Source organism: Myotis lucifugus, unplaced genomic scaffold (genome assembly GCF_000147115.1).
Source record: "Myotis lucifugus unplaced genomic scaffold, Myoluc2.0 scaffold_2521, whole genome shotgun sequence".
Taxonomy (NCBI): domain Eukaryota; kingdom Metazoa; phylum Chordata; class Mammalia; order Chiroptera; family Vespertilionidae; genus Myotis; species Myotis lucifugus.
In genome coordinates, this window is record NW_005873569.1 from 5,020 (window position 1) to 22,556 (window position 17,537).

General features: G+C 46.6%; 1 pseudogene; it reads right to left on the reverse strand.

Moving 5' to 3' along the window:
• Positions 1-16,140: 16,140 nt before the first annotated feature.
• LOC102432307 lies at positions 16,141-17,422 on the reverse strand (annotated as a pseudogene).
• Between the last annotated feature and the right edge of the window lie 115 nt (positions 17,423-17,537).

Genomic DNA, 17,537 nt, shown 5'->3' on the forward strand with positions numbered 1-17,537 from the left:
CTTATGAGTGTACAGATTGTGGGAAGTACTTCAGTAAGAGTTCCACCCTTATTCAACATCAGAGAATTCTCACTGGAGAAAAGCTTTATAGGTGTAGTAATTGTGGGAGTCCTTCAGAAGTAAGTCTTATGTAAATAAACATCAGCGAGTTCTCACTGGAGAAAAGCCATATGAGTGTACAGGCTGTGGGAAGTCCCTCCGTGATAGTTCTACCCTCATTAAACATCAGAGAATTCACACTGGAGAAATGCCTTATAAGTATAGTGATTGTGGGAAGTCCTTCAAAAATAAGCTTAATGTCAATAAACACCAGCGAGTTCACACTGGAGAAAATCCTTATGAGTGTACAGATTGTCGGAAATCCTTCATTACAAGTTCTAAACTCATTCAACATCAGAGAATTCACACTGGAGAAAAGCCTTAAAGTGTAGTGATTGTGGAAAGTCTTTCAGAATTAAGTCTGATGTCAGTAAACACCAGTGAGTTCACACTGGAGAAAAGCCATATGAGTGTACAGATTGTGGAAAGTCCTTCAGTAACCATTCCAACTTCATTCAACATCACAGAATTCACACTGGAGAAATGCCTTATAAGCATAGTGATTGTGGGAAGTCTTTCAGAAGTAAGCCTGATGTCAATAAACATCAGTGAGGTCACATTGGAGAAAATCCATATGAGTGTACAGATTGTGGGAAGGCCCTCAGTAACAGTTCCACCCCATTCAACATCAGAAAATTCATACTTGAGAAAAGCCTTATAAGTGTAGTGATTGTGGGAAGTCCTTCAGAAGTAAGTTTATTGTCAATAAGCACCAACAAGTTCACCCTGGAGAAAAGCCTTATAAGTGTACAGATTGTGGGAAATCTTTTACCCAAACATGTAGCCTTATGAGACATCTGAGATGTAACACTGGAGAAAAGCCTTAAATTTACAGGGAATGTTTTCTTTTTCTTACCTGGAATAACAACACTGAAGGATACTATGATACACGTTTACCTTAATATACTCCCTTTTTATCAGAACATACACTCTGCTAGATTCCTCATAAGTTTCAGGTACAAGTGAGGTCATAAGGAGCTGCTTGCCCTTGCTATCCTGCCCAGGTCTACTACACGATTGATGTCACTGTGAGGGTTTATGGCTGCAGTGATTTCTCCTCTACCACCTGCTTCACATGAACAGTATGAATCACAAACCCTGCATGCTCTGTTGTTCTTAAATAAATTTTAAATACTCTGAACACACCCTAGCTGATTTGGCACAGTGGATAAAGTTCTGGCCTGCAGACAGAAGGATCCTGGGTTTGATTCCAGTCAAGGGCACATGCTGCGGTTGTGGGCTCCATCACCAGGGGTGTGCATGCAGCAGGCAGCAGATCAATGATTCCCTCTCATCATTGATGTTCCTACCTCTTCCCACCTCTCCCTTACTCTTTGAAATAAATGAAAACATTATTTTTTATAAAAGAGCAACTGGTGAAATTTAAATAAACTCTCAGATTTAAAAGTAAATACAGAAATAAATACTCTGAACTCTTGGCAGGATCTTCATTCCTTCTTCTCTGACTAGGGAATGGGCCTGACTCAAGGTTTCTCCAGAATACCCATCTGCAGCAAAGAAGTACTACCTTTTAAGGTGGTTCTCACATTATTTGTATCCTATGTTCAACTTAAGCACAGTTGTAGCATATACTTATACATTAATCTGCATTGTTTACATTTTCCAGTACCCTTTTTTAAGTTTAAGCATTACATTAAATGATGTGTAGGTATATAATATTTGTTACTTTTCTTAGTGTAAATACTCTCACCGTCAGTTGCAAACTGCTAAAATGAAGGCATTGAACATAGACATGTTAAGATATATTTGTAGCACATCATTATATTTTATTTGCAACATGCTGGTACAGTAGCAACAAGTATGCTCAAGAACTCTCATAATGAAATTATTGGGAACTGCCCATTTTTAAAACATTCTTAAAGTTAGGTGTAGCCCTGACTAGTTTGTCCCAGTTAACTGAGTGTCAGCCTGTGGACTGAACGATCCCAGGTTCGATTCCAGTCAAGGGCATGTACCATGGTTGTGTGCACATACCCAGTAGGGCAGTGATGGTGAACCTATGATACGCGTGTCAAGGTGACACGTGAACTCATTTTTTTGGTTGATTTTTCTTTATTAAATGACATTTAAATGTATAAAATAAATATCAAAAATAGAAGTCTTTGTTTTACTTGGTTCCAAATATCAAAAAATTTCTATATGTGACACGGCACCAGAGTTAAGTTAGGGTTTTTCAAAATGCTGACACTCCAAGCTCAAAAGGTTCGCCATCACTGCAGTAAGGAGTGTGCAGGAAGCAGCTGATCGATGTTTCTCTCTCATTGATGTTTCTAATTCTATCCCTCTCTCTTCCTCTCTGTAAAAAATCAATAATATATATACATATTTTTAAAAAGTTAGATGTAAGTATAATTCATTTAAAGTATACATATAAGGACACTTATGTAATACCCTTTGTAATACTTTAAGCGAAAAATAAAAAAATATAAAAAAAAAAATAAATAAAGTATACATATATATGTTTTTTAGCATATGTTTTTGGTGTTTCCATGCATTCCTGCATTGCTGAAACCAAGATCCTCCTGCCCTTATCAGTGCTTTATTCTTGGCACATAAAAGAATTGGTGCAAAAATACAGCCTGACTTAGAAATAGCTTACTTGAAATATATCCATGTAAAAAGACACTTATGAAACCCCCTGAATCCTATGTTGCCTTCCACCACTCTCTGTCATCATGATCATTTTTGTATCTACCTATTCATACATGATTGGGTATTTTACATAAATTGCTGCATATGACTTGCTGAGGTCACAAGAGCTCACTGGGTCAGCGAATCATCTCAATATGCCCAGGTTGTAAGTTCCATCACCAGTCAGGGCAATTACAAGAATCAACCGCTGAAGGTATGAAAGTACAGAAAAGAAGAACTGCTGTATGTGTTTCTCTCCATCCCTATTTTTCTCTCACTCTAAAATCAACATTTGTGTGTATCCACCCAGTCAGTCCACATGTGTGAACACCAGCACAGCCCAGGGGCCCCGGGGTGACCAGCAGCCAGGATTCTCATGAGGGTAGAACAGGCAATGGTTCAGAGAACAGTATGGGAGGTGCTGTTGCTTTAAGAGTGGCAGGTGGGGTACCTGGGCTGAGCTGCACAATCACCCCCAGGGGATGATGACATCTCTGGGATTAAAGCCAAGAAGTGGGAGAAGCTTTGAGCTAGGACATGCCTCTGTGGTCTCTGCACCTTCCAGTCAGGGGTTTTAGGCTGGGTTATTTCACATTCAGATGGTTGAGAAGCCCAGATTCCTCTCAGGTGGTAAGGCTGAGAGCAGCAGTGGCAGCTGGGTAGGTGGGTGGGTGTGGGCAGGCAAAAGCCCCAGGCAGTTCCCAGGGAGAATTGCTGCTGGTCCAAGTGTGTGGCTCTGAGGCCCAGCAGGAGAGTGGAGAGGCTCCATCAAGTCCCCACCTGGGACCAAGAGCCCCAGTGTAGGATCCTTCCCTGTGCTTAGCTGGGCCCCTGTCATCCCAGTACAGGTTGCATGTGCTCCCTGGACCTGGATGAGTGGTGGCTGCTGCGTTGACAGGAGGAAGCTGGGGACAGGGTTCCAGCCAGACCCCAGCAGGGCCCCATGTCTATTAAGCCAGGCAGTCAGGGGTCCTGATCCTCCAGAGCTTGTGTCTCAAGCCAGGAAACAAGACGGATTTGTAGTCCCCAGAAAGTTAACTATCTGGTCAAACAGGATTTAGATGTGTTTGGGAGGGAGGGGCTGAGGTAGGGGGGTGGTTCCTACAGGTGGAGTGAAGGGACTGGGCAGGGACAGAGTTTATTCCAGACTCTTATAATGTGTGTCTAGGAGGGAAGTCACCTCATGAGCTCATATAACTTGGTGTTCATTTAGCAGTGACTTAAGTGAAAGGATGATTATTAAATTTTGGTTCGGAGGGTGGTTGGTTTGGTTTCAGAAGAAATAAGGGAAAGACAATTGTCAGTCTTACTTAGAGCCCAGCACTGGCCTGACTGGGTCTTGGCTGGTAGGGCTTGTTCTTTTCAGGCTGAGTTTGGAACTGTTCTGAGAGAAATGGCAGCACTTCTCCCACCTGTGAGCAGAGGCTGGCATCCTTGCTGCCTAGCAGGCTGGCTGTCCAACGGGCTTAGTGGCAGGAGTGATTCACACACAGCTCCCTTCCTCACTGGACAGAATAGGTGACATGTGGCTCTCAGTCCTTGCACGAAGCTAATGTCAGGATTGAGCAGACACTACATGGAAGTATTTCAGCTTCACAAACCATTTGCGTGAGTTAAATAACATCTATTATGTTTTTAACTTTTAAGGAAGCATATACAGCCATATTTTAATTTGATATTTTCAACAATTATTTATACCCAAGAAAATGAATTGACTTCACCTGATGTTTTTCATACCCGGGAAGTTACATATTGAATTTTAATAAATGTGACATATAATGCTCAACACATCTGTATTTTCTGAACCTTTACAAACAACCTTTTCATACCAACACAAAGAATATGCAATTGATGTTTTGAAACGATAATGCTAAATTTACTATTTTGGGTTACTGGACAGTTGGCCCAGTGCATGAATTTATGTACATTGAAAGGAAATTAATTGGAAGAAATATTTTAATATCACTATTCGCCCTTTCTCTATAATAGAAGTGTCAACCAAATTCACCATCAATGATAACAGATTGAGACACATGGGTACGACTGGCACACTGAGAACTTTATATATATGTTGATAAGCTTGCTTACTTAGACCTGTTTTCTGATTTAGCTAAATTTTTTCCAGCCCAGTGAAGCACCCCAATTTTTCTTTCAGGATATTGTCAGCAACACAGCAGTAAATATCAATACAAAGCAGATTATTATTGTAGATCATGCAGGGAGAACAAAGGGTGAAATATTTAACAATAGCACCGTTTGACTATATTCTGCACAGTAAGAAAACCTCAAGTCATTTTCATGTTCTACCATTTCTTACTTCTTTTCAGTTGGGGAAAGTTTCTAAACATTCTAAATCTCCATTTTCTGGCTAATGAAAAGAAAATAGGGTTCTACCGATTCTCCTACCTACCTACTCCAGGACTTTTGTGAGGATCAAATGAGATGAGGCATGTGAAAACATTTCATAGAGATTTGGTTAAAATGTAAAATGTTTGCAGTTGGCTATAAAGCAAGTGGGATGAAGAAACTCCAAGGAGGCTAGTCCCTAGGGAGAGTAAGCCAGGTGTCACTATGTGATGTCATTACCTGGTGCCCACAGCGTCAGGGCTGGGCTGTGGGCTTTGCACCATGGGGTCCATGCAGTGTTGGCTGCTATTTGGTGGGGTTTTGCTCCAGGGTGATGGCAGGGCCTGTATCCCACTTGGGGGAAGCTGAGTGTTGCTTGTGGGTTCCAGGTTCTCGGTGCCATTTCTCGGTAAATTGCCAGTTCACGTCATGACAGCTCCAGCATTGAACGTCTCCCCCTGGTGGTCAGTGTGCATCATAGGGACTGGTCGCACAGTCGGACACTTAGCATATCAGCCTTTTATATATACAGGCTAGAGGCCCGTTGCACGGACATTCGTGCAATAGGCCTTTTTTCCTCTGGCTGCCAGCACCAGTTTTCCTCTGGCACCTGGGACCCAGGCCTTCACTCTGGCCACCGCCTTCCATCTTTGCTCTGGACACAGTCTTCGCTGTGGCTGGAGCCTTCAGTCTTTGTTCCTCACTCTGGCGGGAGTCTTCAGTCTCCAGCCAGAGCTGCTCCTGTAGCTCCTTCCGCCCCCCACCCTGCCCCTTGTAGCTTGATCACTGCTTTGCCTGCAGACCTCACCTACAGGCTCCTGGGTCCCAGGGGGCCGCCTTGCCTGTAGCCTGGCTTTCCAATCATGGTCACCATCACGGGCTGCAGGCAAGGCATCTCCTGGGTCCCAGGGGGCCGCCTTGCCTGTAGCCTGGCTTTCCAATCACAATCACAATCATGGGCCACAAGCAAGGCGGCTCCTGGGTCCCAGGATGCTGCCTTGCCTGTGGCATGGCTTTCCGATCATGATCACCATCATGGGCCGCAGGCAAGGCGGCTCCTGGGTCCCAGGATGCTGCCTTGCCTGTGGCATGGCTTTCCGATCATGATCACCATCATGGGCCGCAGGCAAGGCGGCTCCTGGGTCCCGGGGGGCACGTTTCCTGCAGCCTGGCTTTCCAGTGACTCCTGGGGTTGCACACGGGAGCCTGGATGGCAGCTCCCGGGGTCCCGCCCTGCCTGCAGTATGCAAATTATCTGCCATCTTTGTTGGCGATTAATTTGCATAGCATGCTGATCAGCCAATGGCAATATTAGGGAAGGTACGGTTAATTACCATGTTTGTCTATTATTAGATAAGATTTTTCAATTAGAACAGCAAAAACGATTTTAAAAAGAAAATTAGTTATAGCTTAGACCACCAACTTACACCATACACAAGAATAAACTCAAAATGGATAAAGGACTTAAATGTATGACAGGAAACCATAAAAATTCTAGAAGAATCCAAAGACAACAAAATCTCAGACATATGCCGAAGTAATTTCTTCACTGATACAGCTCCTAGGGCACTTGAAACTAAAGAGAAAATGAACAAATGGGACTTCATCAAAATAAAAAGCTTCTGCACAGCAAAAGAAACCATCAACAAAACAACAAGAAAGCCCACTGCATGGGAAAACATATTTGCCAATGTCATATCTGATAAGGGCCTAATCTCCAAAATTTATAGGGAACTCATACAACTTAACAAAAGGAAGATAAACAATCCGTTCAAAAAATGGGCAAAGGATCTAAATAGACACCTTTCAAAAGAGGACATTCAGAAAGCCAAGAGACATATGAAAACATGCTCAAAGTCACTAATCATCCGAGAGATGCAAATCAAAACAACAATGAGGTACCATCTCACACCTGTCAGAATGGCCATCATCAACAAATCCACAAACGACAAGTGCTGGAGAGGATGTGGAGAAAAAGGAACACTTGTGCACTGCTGGTGGGAATGCAGACTGGTGCAGCCACTATGGAAGACAGTATGGACTTTCCTCAAAAACTAAAAATAAAACTCCCATTTGACCCTGTGATCCCACTTCTAGGAATATATCCCAAGAAACCAGAAACACCAATCAGAAAGGATATGTGCACCCATATGTTCATAGCAGCACAATTCACCATAGCTAAGATCTGGAAACAGCCTAAGTGCCCATCAGCAGATGAATGGATTAGAAAACCGTGGTACATCTACACGATGGAATACTATGCTGCTGTAAGAAAGAAGGAACTCTTACCATTTGCAACAGCATGGATGGAGCTGGAGAGCATTATGCTAAGTGAAATAAGCCAGTCAATTAAGGGAAAATACCACATAATCTCACTCATTCATGGATAATAAAGACCTTTATAAACTTATGAACAAAAATAGATACAGAGGCAGAGATGCCTCAAACAGACTGTCAAACTGCAGCGGGAAGGCCGGGGAGGTTAGGGGGACAGAAGGGGTGGGGGTAAGAGATCAATCGAAGGACTTATATGCAGGCATATACGCATAACCAATGTACATAAGATACTGGGGGTAGGGGAGGCCAGGGGATTGTCAAGAGCGGGAGAAAAAAGGAGACATATATAATAGTCTTTGTAATACTTTAAGCAATAAAAAAAATAATAAATAAAAATAAAATGTTTGAGGACCCCTGGTTTACAGGTTCTGGGAGGAACTCCCACATTGCCAAAATCAGGGAGCACATCATACAACTGTAGACCTGAACTTTGGATCTGAGCTTAGTGTCTTTTAAAGGTTCCCAGGCCCAGGGGCTGGAAGTGTGGCAGGACAGTCCCAGGACTCCACTATCTCAGAGGCCACAAGAGTGTGAGGCCCTGAAATAAGCTCCACAAAGCAGTACCCCTAAGAGATTCTACATTTGCAGCAATCTGTGTAAACTAAAGTTCTGTTGAGAACTTGGCAACCACCACGAGGATTCATGGGATCTGCCTGTCAGTATCTTTCCCCAGCCCCTGGAGATGACCGCATTAGGTCAGGGCCCCAGTCCTAAGGGCACAATTTTGCCTAGTTGGCTATCTTTCAAGGGACTTCTGCTTCCTGTCCCCAACTGGGATCCTCTCCAAGTTTCATTCCCAGCAGTTGGGAAGAGTTTAAAACCCTATTTCAGACAATGTCCCTCTTTTATTCTCCACCATCGATGGCCCTAGGATCCTGAAAATTAGACTGAAACTTCTCACCAAATACTTTGCCTCGTCTTCTCTGTTGCCTTTAGATACAAAACCAGCCCAGGATTCCCGAATCCTCCCAGCTCAGCCACACCAACCAAAATCTTACAGGGTGGCATTGCAGCCTGTCACCCTCTTTCACACATCACACCATGTATCACCCACAAGTGACTCACTGTTCTGACTCAGTGACCTGGGTTTCAGGATCTGACAGACACCGGCATGTAAGGATGGAGGGTAAATGGAGTGAGGCTGAGTAGAAGTCTTCAAGCAAAACGGAGTCTGGGAGGCACATAGGCCTCAATGCTGACTGTTGCTGCTCAACAAGCTTCAGACAAACCACTGCACCATGGGGACAGTGCCTCTGAAGCCTGGTCCTAGTTGTGACCCAGCGCTGGAGCCTATAGGTTAACAGAACAGAAAGGTCAAAGTGAGCACCTGGAAGCAACACCCAAACCAATCAGCACTGGATAAGACCCCTGGCCTGGGCTTTCATTGGCTAAATGCAGCCATAATTCGGCGCAGTGCACTTTGGGTAACTTACTTTTTCAGGCCCAACAGGTGGAATTGAGATCTCAATCACTGACTGATCATTGCAAATCCTGGTGTTGGGGACGCCCGGTGGTGCTGGAAAATGACAAACTTAGGATTTGGGGGCTGGTCACACGTTGCATGGAAGTGTTGTCTGCAACTGATCTCTTGTTTTGAGATGTATTTTTAGATTTCATGAAGTTCAGAATGCTCCCTGAGGTGAAAAGTATTATTTCAATTATTCCTGAGGACCACAAATCTAAATGGATATGTTGTTTTTAAGTTTTTTTTATTTGAATTTTATAGAGAGAACTAGAGGCCAGGTGCACAAAAATTTGTGCACTCGGGGCCGGGGGGGGGGGATCCCCCAGCCGGGACTGTGCCCTCTCGAAGTCTGGGACCCCTCGGGAGATAACGACCTGCTGGCTTAGGCCTGCTCCTGGGTGGCAGTGGGCAGGCCCAATTTCTAAGTGCAGCCCCTGGTCAGGCTCAGAGCAGGGCCAATTGGGGAGTTGGGGTGCCGCCCCCTGTCATGCACAGAGCAGGGCGAATGGGGAGGTTGCGATGCCACCCTCAGTCATGCTCAGGGTAGGGCCAATTGGGGGGTTGGGGCACCGCCCCCTGTCACACTCAAGGCAGGGTCGATGGGGAGGTTGCGGCGCCACCCCCTGTCACGCACAGAGCAGGGCCCATCAGGGGCTTGGGGTGCTGTCCCCTGTCATGCACAGAGCAGGGCCCATCATGGGTGTTGGGGCTCTGTACCCTGTCACGCACAGAGCAGGGCTGATCAGGGGGTTGAGGAGCTCCCCGCTGTCACTCACAGAGTAGGGCCGATAGGGGAGTTGGGGCACCGCCCCCTGTCACACACAGAGCAGGGTGGATCAGGGGGTTGGGGCGCTGCACCCTGTCACACTCAGGGCAGGGCCAATGGGGAGGTTATGGCTCTACCCTGTCACACACAGAGCAAGGCCCGTGGAGGGGGGTTGGGGCGCCACCCTCTATCACCCACAGAGCAGGGCCGATCAGGGGGTTGGGGCGCCGCCACTGTCACACTTGGGGCAGGGCAGATGGAGAGGTTATGACTCTACCCTGTCACACACAGAGCAGGGCCCATGGGGGGCGGGGGTTGGTGTGCTGCACCCTGTCAAACACAGAGCTGCAGGGCAATCAGGGGATTGGGGAGCTCCCCCCTATCAGGCACAGAGCAGGGCAGATAGGGAGGTTGTGGCCCCGCCCCCTGTCACTCACAGAGCCGCAGGGCGATCAGGGGGTTTGGGCACTGCCCCCTGTCACGCTGATCCCGGTGCCGGGAGCCTCGCTGCTCCACTGATCCCGGTGCCGGGAGGCATATTACCCTTTTACTATATAGGATAGAGGCCTGGTGCCGGGGTAGGGGCCGGCTGGTTTGCCCTGAAGGGTGTCCTGGATCAGGGTGGGGGTCCCCACTGGGGTGCCTGGCCAGTCTGGGTGAGGGGCTGAGGGCTGTTTTCCGGAAGCGAGTGACTGAAGCTTCCAACCGCTCCTTGTTTTCTTTTTTTTGTTTTATTCTGGGCCAGCTTTAGCTTTGAGGCCTCGCCGCTGAAAACATCGATACAATGTTGCTAAAGCCCGGCTGACTGAAAGCTGGTTTCTGGGCTTTTGTTTATTTTCTTATTTGCAACATAGTAGATAGTTGCTTAGAGTTGCAACTGAGAGGCCGGAAAGTGAGGCGGGGAACGTTGTTGTCCGTAGTCACTGAAGCAAGCCTCATGTTTGCTTCCAGCTGCCTGGCTGCCGGCCGCCATCTTGGCTGACAGTTAATTTGCATATACTCACTGATTAGCCAATGAAAAGGGTAGCGGTCGTACGCCAATTACCATGTTTCTCTTTTATTAGTGTAGATGAAGGAAAGGAAAAGATAAAAGCACTGATTGGTGCCTCCTGCATGGCCCCCACCCACTAGGCTTACACCCAGAAAACTTGGCTTGTGCGTCACAAGGAATCTAACTAGTAACCTTTCTGTGCATGGCACTACACTCAACCAATAGACCCACTCCAGCCATCAGATATTTTATTTTTATCAAAACATCCTATTATTAATAGAAAAATCAAGATAGGAGAAAATGTACATAATCCTCTCCTAGTTGTTTAAAAACAAAATTTTAAAGGGTACATGGCCAACAAATTGACATTTCCTACATTGTCTGCATGTTTGCAGTCATTACACATTGTGAAACTATGGAACTAAGAGTTACTGAATGTTCACTACACGTGCCAAGCCCTGGATTCAATGTTTTACATGAACTATTTCAACATAAATTGCATGATTATAGAGTTAATAAAAGGCAGGGCTGGAAGACAAACCCATGTGTCTCTAACAACAGAGTTCTGGCTTCTACTGTTAGCCTCTGTAACTATTAGGATTGGCTAGATGTTATTATAAATTACCAACAGACCCAAAGATTTATTGGTTTTTATATTAAAGAAGGTATCTTCCTTGTTCATGCCACATGATCTCCCTGATTCTCCTGGGACTTGTGCAAAGAGAAGCCACCATATACTTACTTCCTGGATATATCAGAGATGTACAGAGATGGTGGCAAGTCTCAGTGCTTCCAGACTTTTCTGTTAGCAGTGACAGGCTTCATTCTCAGCACATTTCATTGGTCAAAGCACTTCACAGGGCTGCAGCAAATTCAGGTGGTCAGGAAGGAAGTCTGACATACTTGACAGCCACATTCATGTGACTACATGGGGCCAGCCTCTTTTGGGGCTGTGTATGGGCGAAGAAGAGCAGTGAAGATTGGTAGGAAGTGACAGTGGAAATTAGTTCAGATGGTTCACTTTCCCCTCATCCAGGTGCATTTTGTCCCAGAGCTGCCCACAACCACCACTGTCTAGATTCAAAGGAGTGGACTTCAATAAGAGGAATTTGGTCAGAAGTCATTGGCCATGAACTCAGAGCCCACTTCTGAGTATGACCTTTAATAAATCCCTGGCTGCCTCGGTTCCCCCACTATGTTCGAGGTGAAGATCCACATATTAAGAATGTCTATTGGAAGGTACAGGACTGCAAGCATTCCAGCATCCATGTTCTTTGAAATTAATATCGATCACTACTCTGTCTCCTAGTCTCTATCATTTGCATAGCTCAGGTGAGGGCTCCATCAGGTGGGGCTGAATGTAAAAATGCTGACATTAACATCAATGTTGGTCCTAGGTTCCCATTCATTTGTGCCTGAACCTGTGCTAAATGTGGTCCCTCCATTGTTCTCTTCATCCCCATTGGAGGAAGCACTGGGCCTAATTTTCCCTCCTTGTCTCAATGTTCCTGAGTGTCCAAGCTCACCCAGTAAATGTTGAGAGTCCAGAGGTCATAAAGTGATGCTCCAAGCAACCCCAGGCACATTCCTTATTAGGTGTCAGCATAGCTTACAAATGGGCAAGGGATTGACCTTCTCTTCAGGGACCAGGAGGACCACCCGGGTATGCCAGCCTTCTCCAGGGTTATCCAGTTCCTCATTCCTAAGGGGGAATTAGGGTCCTAGGATTCTTCACCCTCAGCTTTCCCCCATATGCACCCATCCAGTGGTTCCTTTTCAGGGATTCAGGATCTTCCAGATCCTCCTCAAAGGCTTAGAGTCCACCAAAAACAGTGCCTCCACACTCTATTCTTCAATTCTGCCACCAGTCTTTCCCAATTCTCCAACTTCTCTCAGCCTGCAGTCCTGCAGTTCTATGACCCTTCACTTCATCCATCCATGAACCTGAGATGGGACCCAAAGGGGTATAACAGTAGCTTGGAAGAGAAGGGGCTCAGCCTGGGGAGCAGAGAAGAACATATTGTCCTCTAAATCACCCCTGTGGAGATTGCCTATGCATTTGTCTGTTGCTGGGGTGCACACATACAATCTCACGGGGAACATGCAGACATCATAAGCACACAAATGCACGGGTACAGAACACCCCCAGGCAAAGATGGGCTCTCAGGTGCAGGGCTTGTGGCCAGGCTCACACAGACCCAGACTACAGACTCGGACATCACTTTGAAGGGAATACACAAATACACACAGATAAGAACACATGGGAACAAGTCAGTGTCACGATGCACACTCACACACACAATGGACACACACAGGCACACACCTGAAGGGACATACGTGGACACAGTAGACAGACACAAAGAAAATAAAAAACACAAATACAATCAGGAACACTCAAAGGGGCAGCAGTTCACACATACAACCGACACTGACAAGCAAAGCAACACTCCCCTTAATGCTGAGTCATACTAATACACTGTTTTGAAGGAGACATTAAGAACTGAGGTGCTGTCTTGACGAGGTAGTACAGTGGGTTGGAGAATCATCTCATAATGCACCTCCCCTCCCCCCCCACACACAATAGATTGTGGATTTGATCCCTGGTTGGGGCATGTATGTAAGGCAACTGATCCATGTTCCTCTCCCATTAATGTTTACTTATTTATCTCCCTGTTTCTCTTTATTCTAAAATCAATAAACATATCCTCAGCTGAGGATTAAAAAAGAAAAATGTAATAAGTAAGGTATTGAATTTTCAAGAACATAGCATTTAATCCAGAGCAATCTCTCTAGAACAGTTATCAGAGAATCATTTGAATGCAGTCAATGTGTCTTCTTTTACCTGGGAGGCTAACAGAATCACTATTGCTGATCTCAGAAAAACCCCACATAATTAGTGTCATAGTCATGATCCCCTCCTGGCTTTCATTTAACCACTAAATGATGGTTTCTGAATAAAGTCATCCCTTCATTTCCATAACTTAGGTTAGACTTTGAGTGATAAAAATGAACTTATCTTAGTAGAAGCTGTTTCTGAGGGATTCCAACATAACTTTAGGCACTGGAGTGAGGAGAGCCAGTTCTCCCTCCAGGTCCCATGTGGCCATGCACCCCTTGTAGATAACTAGAACCTAGAGGTCCAGGAGTGATGCTCTGAGTAGACCCAGACACCGTCCTCTACTAGTTTTCAGCTTAGCTTTCACATGGGCAAGGGACACCCTCTCCAGGGATGTCCAGTTCCTCATTATTAGTGGGGACTTAGGAGCCTAGAAGTCTTCTCCTCAGCTTTCCCCCACATGTACCCATCTTCACATTCCTTTCCAAGGACCCTGGATCACCCAGCTGCTGCAAGAAGGCACAGTCTTCCACAAACATTTCCAATCCACGCTCTATACCTCCTGTCTGTCATCACAGTCTGCCCCAATTCCCCACCTTGCTACAGCCTGAGGTTCTATGAACTGGCCCTGTGCTTAATTCATACCTGAGATGGGACCTCCAGAGGGACACCAGATGCCTGGATGAGCAGGAGAATAAGGGGCTCAACTGGTGGTGGGGAAGAATACCAGGTAGTCCTCTACATCACCTCTCCGGAGATTCACTATGACTTGTCAGTGGTTGGGGTGCACAGACTCAGAGTGAAATATACAGATAACACGAGCACAGAAACATGCAGGTAGAGAACACCCCCAGCCTCTTCTGGGCACTCAGGTGCCGGACTTAGGTCCAGGCTCACATAGACCCACACTGTAGACATAGGCAATACCTTGAGGGGAACACACACAAACACACACACACACAGAAACAAACAATTGGGGCCACCCAGACAGTGCCACAGGACACACACACAATGTGCCACAGGACACACACACAATGGACACACACACAATGGACACACCCCCATATGCTGGCAGGAATCCCTAAAACCAAATCTGTCAACCTCACATCCCACGGTATGTTGTCCCTCAGAGTCCAGGCTCCATCACCTCACTCCGGTGCAAGGGTCTGCTCGGCACAGGCCAAACTTATGGAGCAGGGAGACCACCTGGAATGCATCCCCCCAATGTGGTATCATGTTGAGACCAAGCCTCTCCTTCAGGAAATGCTTGTACTTCAGAATGGTCTCACCATTAAAAACACATAGCACCATTTTCTGGAGAATCCATGCTACCTCCAGGACTGGTTGGGCAGTGGTATTTTTAATGAAATGAAAATGGAAAATTAACCAGAAATGTAAAAATAGAGATTCAAACAATGCCCGTGGAGCTTAGGAGAGTGTATGGGCTGTTCAGAGGTATGTGAACTTATTTGAGGTCCTCAAGTATTAGGAGCTGCTCCAGAATGCCTGGGAGGGATCTGGGCTCCTTAACCACCTGAATCCAAAATAGCTCAGTCTCAACCCCTGGCTGGAAGGTGCTGAGACCACAAAGCCCATGTCCAGGCCCAGAGCTTTTCCCAGCCCCTTAGTGTTTAGTCTCAGGGAGCTCAGATGTCATAATTACTTGTGGGTGACTCTTCAGCTTAGCCCCAGTTACCCACCCTCCACACTGACAGCAGGGCCCCTCCCCTCCTGTCCTCTCCCTCACTGTGTGCTCTGCCCTCATGAGAACCCTTATGGCTGGTTCACCACAGGGAAGCTGCCTGGTTTGTGATGGTGTTCGCATGCGTTGACTTGTTTGGTGAAAAAACACACAAATATATTGCTCAGAGAGAAAGAGAGAGAAGAATAGGGAGAGGGGAAACACCCATTTTGTGTTCCACTATTTTTATACATTGTTTGATTCTGTTTTTTTTAAAATATATTTTATTGATTTTTTACAGAGAGAAAGGGAGAACGATAGAGAGAAACATCGATCAGCTGCCTCCTGCACACCTCCTACTGGGGATGTGCCCGCAACAAAGGTACATGCCCTCGACCAGAATCGAACCTGGACCCTTCAGTCCACAAGCTGACGCTCTATCCACTGAGCCAAACCAGTTAGGGCATGATTCTTTTTTTAATATAAGCTTTATTTTTAATTTAAAGAAAAACTGAAAACGAGTATTTTTTACAAATTATACCAACACTGAAAACGTAATTTGGGAATGTTGAACATTAGTTCTCAATTCAAAATAATGACATGTCTTGGTGTTGGCTAATGTAAAGTTTCTTTAAACCTAGTACTTTTATATAAGCTTAACCATTTCATCCTTCCTAAAATTCAGTGATTATGATTCAACTTTAGAAGGTTAAAGCAGTCTTCTATGTAAAACCCCATATACCTTTTTGAAATACAATATATTTACACCAGCGAGGAAATGATCAAAACCTGTAAAAACCACATGGGACTTGCCGAAAAAGGCTGCCTACATACAGAGGGGAGCATTTCGCCTCAGCACACACACACACACACGTGATCAAACAGACTACCTCACGTTCTCTTACACAGCCCCCTGCGTGGTTATAAATGCCGCTCTAGCATGTATGAACTGAAAATAACATATGTTTTAAAAGGTCCTTGAAGACACAGGGGAGTGGAATGAGCCAGCGCTGAGAGCAGCACCACACAGGCTGTTAGGAGGATGTGGCCGAACTGGTTCCGCCCCTGGGGAAGCAGGCCCTGCCCTCAGAAAGCGGTGGGGGCCCTCAGAAAGCCGGCGGAGGCGGACCCAGAAAGACTGATTGATGGTCTTGTTGATGATCTCCACGGCCTCCTGGACCTCGTCCTCCTTGATGACCAGCGGAGGTGGAACCTGATGATGTCGCCGTGGGTGGGCTTGGACAGAAGTCCATTATCTCGAAGCGCAGGTGCACCTTCCAAGCATCTGAATCTTTGGTTTCCCAGGTGACGATGGCGTTCAGCAGCCCCTTCCCACGCACTGTGGTCACGATGTCCGAGGGCAGCTTCCTGAGCTCTTTCTCTTCTTCCAAAACCTCGCAGGCGGCAATGGGCAATGGTTCCGCGGCTGCCCAGAGGGTTGCCCCTGTACATGGAGCCGCGCTCCCGGGCTGGACGATCAGCATGATCTCGTCGTCACACAGCACCACCCACACGGGGTACAGGCCACCGGAAAGGACCGTGCCCAGGAGGACAAGGTCAGGCCTGACGTTTGCATGGCCGACCGCCAGCCATCGACCAGTCCTGGCCAGTCCCGTCTGGGTCTCATCCAATAAACAGGATCTGGTGCCGGGTGAAGAGCTCGCGCACAGCCATCAGGCAGCCTGGGTCGGGACAATGACGCCCGCCTCGCCCTGAATGTGTTCGACCATGAACACAGCATCATTTGGATCCTGAAGAGCACGCTCGAGAGCAGGCAGGTCGTTGTAGGGAATGATCTCGAACCCCGGCATGAAGGGGCCAAAGCCGTCCTCGCTGCTGGGGTCCGTGGAGTTGGAGATGGCACACAGAGTCCTGCCCCAAGTTTCCAGCTGCGAACACGATCTTGGCTTTGTCCTTGGGGATGCCCTTCACGGTGCAGCCCCACCGCTGCGCTAGCTTGCAAGCAGTCTCCCCGGCCTCCACCCTGTGCTCATGGGGAGAACCTGGTGGTAGTTGAAGAGCTTCGTGATGTTCTCCTCGTCCTCGCCCGGCACGTTGTTGTAGGAGGCCCGCGAGGTCGGCGTCAGCTTCTCCGCCTGGCTCTTCAGGGCGTCCATGATCTTGGGGTGGCAATGCCCTTGGTTGACGGCGCTGTGCGCACTCAGGAAATCAAAGCATTTCCTGCCTTCCACATCCCACAGGGAAATACCTGTCCCTCTCTCCAGGGTGACCGGTAAGGGGTGGTAAAGAGTGTCCCAAAATTCAGGCAAGATTTGAATTTTGCGTGAGCATTAACAACAAATAAAAGCCTACTTTTACTTGGTTTATTGAATCAGATTCTAATATCTGTTACCTTGTGATTTC